We start from the raw sequence: 8,886 nt of genomic DNA, 5'->3' as shown, positions 1-8,886 counted from the left end.
CACGGACCGCAAGATCGTGACCTGAGCCGAAGTCGGACGCTTAACCGACTGAGCCACCCAGGCGCCCCCAAAATCCAATTTTTAAATGTTCCTAATTTAAAGAGGGAAATGAATAGTGACAGTGAAATAGGAAAACTGAGCGATGCAGTTTTGTCTTATCGGAAGCAGGGAAACTAAACACAGCTATAGGTACATATTGGACCGAGTGAAACGCTGGCTGGAATTTGAAGCAAACTGGAAACTGTGGGGGTGAAAGGGAAAAATAACAGAGCCAAAGGGGAAGAGCTGTCCCAACACTGAGGCGGTGGTAATCGTGTTGGCAATATGTAAGAGTATCACATCAACACCGTGTACAACTTAAAGTTGCATCACAATAATCTCCGTCACAATAAAGCTGGGGCGGTGGGGGTGGGGGTGGGGTGGTGAATCTGTCCAAGAAGCTAGCTATTCCAGAATCTGTGGGGTTCTGCTCCTCTGTACCACCCCCTCCCACACGCACAGTCCGAGAAAGCTGAGAACCTGGGATCAGTGGTCGGTCCAGCGATGTTTTCTCCTGGCCCAGCCTGAACTGGTCTGGGCCATTTCCTGGATCACTTGAACTTTCCAGAACAAAGGCCTGAGGTGTGCGACTGGAAGCTGCTAGCGGCATGTTTCCAGCCCTAGGGAAGAGCCAGGTGCGAGGGGATAGAGCGTGCAGAAAGAGACAGAGGGCGGCATGGGTGAGAGAAAGCCCTAGAAACAGTCCAGCCAGGGGCCAACGACCCCCCAAAGCCCGGCCATGCCTCCTTCTTTTGACAATTCACTTCCATGACAGGTAGATTCTTGATCTGGCCTACGATGATTTGAGCTAGGTTCCCTCCCTTGCAACAAAAGAGTTCTGCCTAGTATTCTTCGTATCTATGCAGTTCGGCAAACATTTGGGGAGCACATGATCTAGGGCACTGGGCTTTGCGTTTCGAGAGAGATAACCTCACTTACCGGCTCATCTCATCAGACAGCGAGCTCTCTGCCCTCAAAGCACTGATGACCTGGCAAGTAACCCTACAGTGCTTACATTTGAGCGGGTTTTCGAGATGTGTGGTTTTCCGGATGTGGGAGGCAGGGACAGGCATTCAAGTATAAGACATACACCAAGCGAAGGCAGGGTCAGGGGGCCGAGTGATACATTTGGGACTAGCAAATGGCTCCGTTTGGGTCGGAGTGTGCTTACAATGTAAGGAGGCAGAGGAAAGAAAAGAGCAATGAAGGGACACAAGTTCCTAACAGGCATTGAAGGACACACTAAGTGACTTGGGATCAGGGATCTCCAAAAGGAGCGACCACAACCCAGGGTGGGGCGAGGCGATGCGTTCAGGCAGGAGCAGCTACATAATTCGAAGGAGCCAGAGCAACATGAAAATGCAGGACCCCTTGTCCAGATATATGACAGTCCCGAGACCGTGAGAGCAAAACATGAAACCCAGTCAGAGGGCAGACAGACTGACCTCGGCCGGGAGAGGCAGAGGGAGAACGAGGTTCTGGCCCTTCCACACTCAGAGATCATGAGAAAAGGTAGAAGAGATTTCATTTTTCCAATTCGCCGAACCAGAAACCATCAGAGTCTTCGAACGTGACCAATCAATTAGAATCTCTCTTTCTCAGAGAGGAGGGGACAGGAAATGAGATGAAGGGACTTGAAGCATTCCCACATTGCGCTCCTTGAATGGTTTCTACTGACCCACTGGGCTGCACAGGATCCGGGGTAAATTAAATCCCGCTGCTTTCCCAGAGGCAGACAAAGCACTTTAGGGATGTCCTGCCCGCCACCTCGTTTCGGCCACTCAGGGCATCAGTCTGGAAACAACAAGGCTGCCATTGGGCTCCCAAGAGCCACCTTCGCGGTGTCCCTCGCAGAAGCTCACGAAACGGGTCAGAATACAGCACTAACTCAAAGGCTACGTGATCCAGGAATGCGTCCTCTCTTCCGTGTCTTTTAAAAATGTGTAACTTTTCTAAAAAGCCAGATCAAACTTAAATGGACGCTACTAAGGGAAAGAAGCCAATCTGAAAGGGCTGCACACCGCATGATTCCAACAGATGACATTCAGAAAAAGGCAAACTACGGAGACACAGTAAAAAAGATCAGTGGTGGCCGCGGCTGAGGGTCAGAGGGAGAGAGGGATGAACAGGCAAAGCACAGAGGATTTTTCGGGCGGTGAAACTCCTCTGTATGATACTATAATGATGGATGTGTCGTTATACATTTATCCAAAGGCACAGAATGTGCAAGAATGAGCTCTTATATAAACTATAGATTTGGGGTGATAATGATGTGCCCATGGAGAGCCATCATTTATAACAAACGTACCACTCGGGGGAGCGATCATGAAAGGGGAGGTGCTGTACATGCAGGGGGCGGGGGACACACGGAAACGCTTTGCACTTTCCCTCAATTTTGCTGTGCCTCTCAAATTGCTCTAAAAATTGAAGTTTATTAATTTTTAAAAAGCAAGATGTATTTATTATGGAAAATTCCAGGGGCGCCTGGGTGGCTCAGTCGGTTGAGCGTCCGACTTCGGCTCAGGTCATGATCTCACGGTCCGTGGGTTCGAGCCCCGCTTTGGGCTCCGTGCTGACGGCTCAGAGCCTGGAGCCTGCTTCGGATTATGTGTCTCCCTCTCTCCCTGCCCATCCCCTGCTCATACTCTGTCTCTCTCTCTCTCAAAAAATAAGTAATAAGCATTTTTTAAAAATTTTTTAGGATGTGAGGGAGATCTGGCTGCGACATCTGTCACCCCATTGATCGCCAGGGTTGATTCGGCTGATCCGGCTGGCTAGGCGGGTGTCCCCTTCCTCCCTCACCTCTCCACGTGCGTCCCTCCCGAAGCTGCGCGCTGGGTCGAAGAGGACGACCCTCCCCGATAGAGGAGGACCGTTCTTTGGTCAAGGGTATACGGGTAGCAGCGCTCCCCTGCTACAACCTCCAGACAAGGTCTCAAGGTCCATTTGTAGGAGAACGTAGGGTAGTCAAGCTTCCAAGACTCCAGAAAAAAAAAAAAAAAGTTTTAGGGAGAAATGTGAGAATTGATGTCTATTCTTTTTAGTTGAGATGCAGTATAAGCATATGCCCATATCAAAACATTGGAAGACCCAACAAAGTCAACTTTGCACATGATCCCCGTGCCGGAGCCTGGGGATCGGTCCACTCACTCTCCATCCATGTTCTCTGTTGGAATGATGAGATGCTACATGCTACCTTCCCCAGGCTCCCTTGCGGCTTTGATTCTAGACGTGCATCAGGTTCTGCCCATTCAGTGAATTTACATGAAAATCAGAAGGTGGAACTGAGGGGGAGGCCCCGCTCCTTCCCTTTTTAAGATAGTTTTTGCTGGATAACAAAGTCCTGGATAAGAGATCTCGTAGGGGCGGTGTTCCAATGCCCCTTTCTGCAGGACTCTGGGAGGTAACTGGTGAAAAAGAAGCTGCCATCGCCTTCTGATTTTAACTCCGTGACCCTGAGATGGTAACTATGGAATTGTAACGGTTTGGGTGGGATTGTTTTTGTTTGGTTGGTTGGTTTTTGTTTGTTTTCCAATTGTATTGATATAATTGACATACAACTTTCTGGTAGTTTAAGGTATACGACGTAACAATTTGATATACGTATATGCTGAGAAACAATTCCACCAAAAGTTTAGTTAACATTCATCAACTCACATCGTTACAATTTTTGTTCTTAGGATCAGGACTTTTAAGATCTGCTCTCTTACCAATTTTCAAAAAGGTAAGAGAGTATTCTTTTTGTAATTTATTTTTTATTTTTTAAATTTACATCCAAATAGTTAGCATCTAGGGCAACAATGATTTGAGGAGTAGCTTCCTTAGCGCCCCTTACCTATTTAGCCCATCCCCCCCCACACCCCCTCCAGTAACCCTCTGTTTGTTCTCCATATTTAAGAGTCTCCTATGTTTTGTCCCCCTCCCTGTTTTTGTATTCTTTTTGCTTCCCTTCCCTTATGTTCATCTGTTCTGTGTCTTAAAGTCCTCGCATGAGTGAAGTCATATGATATTTGATAATACAGGATTCTTAACTGTAGTCACCATGCTGTACGTGACGTGACTATAGCTTAAGTACCTTGTCACTGAAAGTTCATATCCTTTGCCCGCTTTCCCCCATTGGCCCCAGCTTCTTGCCTCTGGCAGTCACAAACCTGTTCCCTGTTTCTACGGGTTTTGACTTTTTAGTTCCACATAGAAGTGAGATCAATCAAGGTCTATGTTTCTCCAATTTATTTCACTTAGTTAATGCCCTCAAGCTCCACCCATGCTGTTGCAAATGGCAACATTTCCTTCCTTCTTTTTTTATGGCTGAGTAATATCCCATTGTGTATGTATACCACATTTTCTGTATCCATTCATCCATCGATGGACACTTAGGTTGTTTCTATGTCTTGTTGAGTCTACTTACCACATGAGGCAGTAAACATGGGGGTGCAAATATCTCTCCAAGATAGTGATTTCATTTCCTTTGGATATATGCCCAGAAGTGGGACTGCTAGATCACACGGCAGTTCTATTTTTTAATTTGTTGAGGGACCTCCATACTGGTTTCTAGAATAGCTACACTATTTGACAATCTCACCAACAGAGCACCGGGTGCCTCTTCTCCACATCCTGGCCAGCACTTATCTTTCTCATGGTAGCCACCCTAACAGGTGTAAGGGGGCATTGACTGTGTTCTTGAGCTTGGAATCCCAGCGGGGCCTCAATGGAGAACCCCATGCATCACATCTCGATTGTTCTAGGAATCATTCTGTTCCCGGAGGTTATCTGAGAGCCTACCTTTTCAGTTCTTCCACTGACTTTGTGAACACTTGGTTTCCTGTTTTAAATCCTTCCCCATTTAGAGTATTTGGAATGGTTTCTCTTTTCCACATAGAACACAGATGAACACAATCCTATCAGTACAAAAATTTTATAATAAAATAAGAGAATTCTCACTTCTTCCCATTTATTGTAACATGAAGTCTTTCCCAACATGTCTTGCCTTTACACAGATCTACCTTTTATCTGTCTGTCAATCTATCTATCTATCTATCTACCTACCTACTTAGGTACCTACTATCTATATGCCCACAGACATAAACATAGTTTTGTATCACAAAATGGAATTACACTGCAAAGCTGGTCTGCAACCTGCTTTTTACCCTGAACAAATAAGGTACACTGAGTGGTACATTAGTCTCGTTGTTTTTTAGTAGCTGCACGACACTCTATAGTATGTAGCATAATCTATTCAATCATAGTCAACAATCCCTATTGATGAATGCATGTGTTTTCCCAAATGTTTACTGTGAGTGCTCTGTAATGCATATCTTTTTATAGACCTCCTTACGAACTTTTTTAAAAAGAGAGAGCATGCGAGTGGGTGACAGGGGCAGAGGGAAAAAGAGAGAGAATCTCAAGCAGGCTCCACGCTCCATGCAGAGCCCAACAAGGGGCTCGATGCCACGACCCTGGGATCAAGACCTGAGCTGAAGTCAAGAGTCAGATGTTCAACCGACTGAGCCACCCAGGTCCCCCGCATACCTCCTTAAGAACTTTGATCTTACTGATGCAGGAGAGGTTTTTATGAGAATTACTGGGTCAGAGAATATGAACACTTCAAAATTATAATAGATACTGTCAAATTAAATTCCAAAAAGCTTCTATAAATTTTTACACTCCCAGCACAAATGCCCTAAACTGCCTATTTCCCCATAACTTCATGATAACTAGATATTAACAACTTTTTTTTTGCCAACCTAGTAACATTAAAAAAGTAGTATACTATTGTTGTCTTTATTTTTTTTTATTATTACTTTTAGTGTTTATTTGGGGACAGAGTGTGAGCAGGGGAGGGGCAGAGAGGGGAGACACAGAATCTGAAGCAGGAGCCAGGCTCCGAGCTGTCAGCACAGAGCCTGATGCGGGGCTCAAACCCACGGACCATGAGATCGTGACTTGAGCCAAAGTCAGACGCTCAACCGACTGAGCCACCCAGGCGCCCCCTATTATTGTCTTTAAATTGCATTTCATGGGTTGCAGGTATGGTGCAGTGTCATTTCAAATCTTTCCTGGTCATCTCCAATTTCTGTGCTGTGACTGTCCTGTCATATGTACCCACTGCCCACCTAATTGATTTTCTTATCTATTTGTAAGCCATTTTAGTATATTAAAGATATTACCCCTCTGACACACACACACACACACACACACACACACACACACACAGAAAAAGAGAGGAGAGAAAATATTCTCCTAGTTTCTCATTTGGTATTTGTTGTTGTTTACAGTGACTTTGGTCGTAGTAGGGCTTTTCCGTAGCCATAGATTTCCTGCATTGCTCAGAAGAGTCTCCAGGACCTTGAGATTTTACACATGTTTCCCTAAAATGTTCAACATTTTTTGGTGTTTTGTGGTTTCGTATATAAAGACTTAGCCCTTCAGGTGTTTGTTTTTGTATATTGCACAAAATTAAGACTTCACTTTATTTTAGTTCAAATGGATAGATGGCCTTCCAACGTCAATTACTGCTGAGCTGCCTCTTCTGCACCGAAACGTATCGCTATTCTCCATATATTCCCGGATCTGTCTCAGGGTTCTTATTAGTGTTCCATCGGTCTATCATCGATTCCTATCCAAATGCCATATTGATTTGAGTCTAGTGGCATTAGAGATCATAAGCTCTGCTCTCTATTAAAAAAAAACAAGTTCCCTTCGCTATTTTTTTTTCTTTTTCAAAAATTCCTTGCCATTTATTCTTCACACATTTCTTCTTCAAGGTCAATTTCAGATTTATTTCTTTTGATTAAAATAAGCTGGAAATTTTATTCAAATTAAATTAAATTTATATATTACTTTTGGAATGATTGACATCCTTGGAATGATCGAGATTTTATCATATGAAGCCTCCCCATACAGGAATATGACATATCTTTCCAATTTATTCATGTCTTGTCCTTCAATAATGCTCCTCTTTCCTTCATATGGATCTTGTCACTCTACTATTAAGTTTCTTCCTCAAGAGATTGACAGTTCTGTAGAGTATGACAAACTGGTGTGGACGTGGGGCTCCTTCCTTTGAACCAAACTGGAGAAGCCACCAGAATGTGAGGAAGACCGCTGGATTCCAGGACAAAAAAAAAGGGAGAAGTGGTTCAGAAGATGAGGTGACTGATCACCCCAGTGTGAAAGAAAAGAAGAAGCTTCCAGCAAAAAGGAGCCAGGCCCCACAAGTGGGGGAGTGTCAGGAAGCAGTCATCCACGTAGGCCCCTTATTCTCATCCCCATGTTGCCCTGGGAGGATGATTGCCCCTCTCCGTACCAGCACCAGCCTTAAGCAGCCGCCTCATACAGAGCGGGTGCCTCCCCTGAGAAGAGCTGGTAACAGGAAGTGGAGACAGGCCAATCACCAAGCTTTCCCTTCCACACCCTCGTCCCCTAGTCTCACTTCTGGAAAAAAGAAATACTTAGGCCGGGTGGGCAGGGCGGGGGAGCTAAAGGGCAGGGTCACCTGGTGGGTGGAATGAACAGCAAATGAGACCACCTTACAATTCTAGAAGCTCTCTACTCTAGGATATATCCCGTTCCCGCTCTCAAACTCACCCGCAGGAGAACAAGGGTCTTATCCTTCCATCAAATTGCAGATTACCTGGCAAGATGGCCGACCGTCCCAAAGGAACGTGAGCTTGCCCGGAAAAATGTTCGCGTAACAGGCACAAGACTGTTATAAGAGTGAGATCGTTAAGCAGATGTGAATCATCCTGCCCTTCTCCACTGATAAGAGGTTCTAAAGATGGTGTCCCCTTCCTCCTCCTCCTGGTACAGAGAGGGGGACACCCTTACAAACGGCGATTTCCCTTACAAATGCAAATGTCTCTTACAACAGGGTCACTTTGACTCAGTTTTCAGAGTGCCTCCTCTGCTTGTTGTTTCTTAAAAATAACCAGCTCAACATAGCCAATATGCCACAGAGGCGTATTCTGAGGCGGCATATTCTGTCCCCCTTCATTATACCTTGAATGAAGGGGAGGGGCGGAGAGAGAGGGAGAGAGAATCCCAAGCAGGCTCCGTGCCGTCAGCACAGAGCCTGACGCAGGGCTTGAGCTCATGAAACCACAAGATTGCGACCCGAGCCGAGATCAAGAGTCGGATGCTTAACCGACCGAGCCACCCAGGCGCCCCTATTCTTAATAATTGTTTAATTCCCGTTTCCCTACCTGCTTTATCCCCGGAAGTGTCATTTGGAATCCAAAGCAGACTCTGGCCGCCCGTCCCCTCTCTGAGAAGCAGGCTGTCACACACTTACAGCACAGCATCCCGTGAGCAAAATTGTGGCCTCCCAAGTTCCCACTCCAGGCATCCCTTTCTCCCTCCTCAGTGGCATCCAAGCCGTTTCTTCCCTGCGTCCGCCTTCTCCGGAATTAACGAATTCATCAAATATTTATTGAGGACGTATTAGAAGCCACACCCCCCTAGAAGCTGGGTAATGACGCAGCTGCTCTCGTAGAATTTGCGATCTAGGGGGAGAGGACGCAAGGAAACCCGCACCCCCAGGTTGTTTCTTTTTTTTTTCCGAGAGTGGTATCTGCAAGTCCTAATGGAGCAGGAAAGCGAGTGATGTGGAACCTGCCCCGTGAGGCTCTGGACAAAGCAAGTGCCAGCTCCTGGTCCACGCACGTCGGGCGCATGTACACCCGCTGTGAAGGAAGCCCCAGGCGACGAGACTGGATCTGATGTGAGTGTGGTTCTGTCGCTCCCGTTCCTGTGGTTTTCCAGCCGGTCCCATGCATCCGAGCCCCGTGATGCCACACGGCTGGCATCGGGCACACGTTTGTTGGGCGGGGGGGGGGGGGGGGGGGGGGG

Source organism: Panthera uncia, chromosome F1 (genome assembly GCF_023721935.1).
Source record: "Panthera uncia isolate 11264 chromosome F1, Puncia_PCG_1.0, whole genome shotgun sequence".
In the NCBI taxonomy this organism is placed as follows: Eukaryota; Metazoa; Chordata; class Mammalia; order Carnivora; family Felidae; genus Panthera; species Panthera uncia.
Note: the sequence above shows the minus strand (reverse complement) of the source record.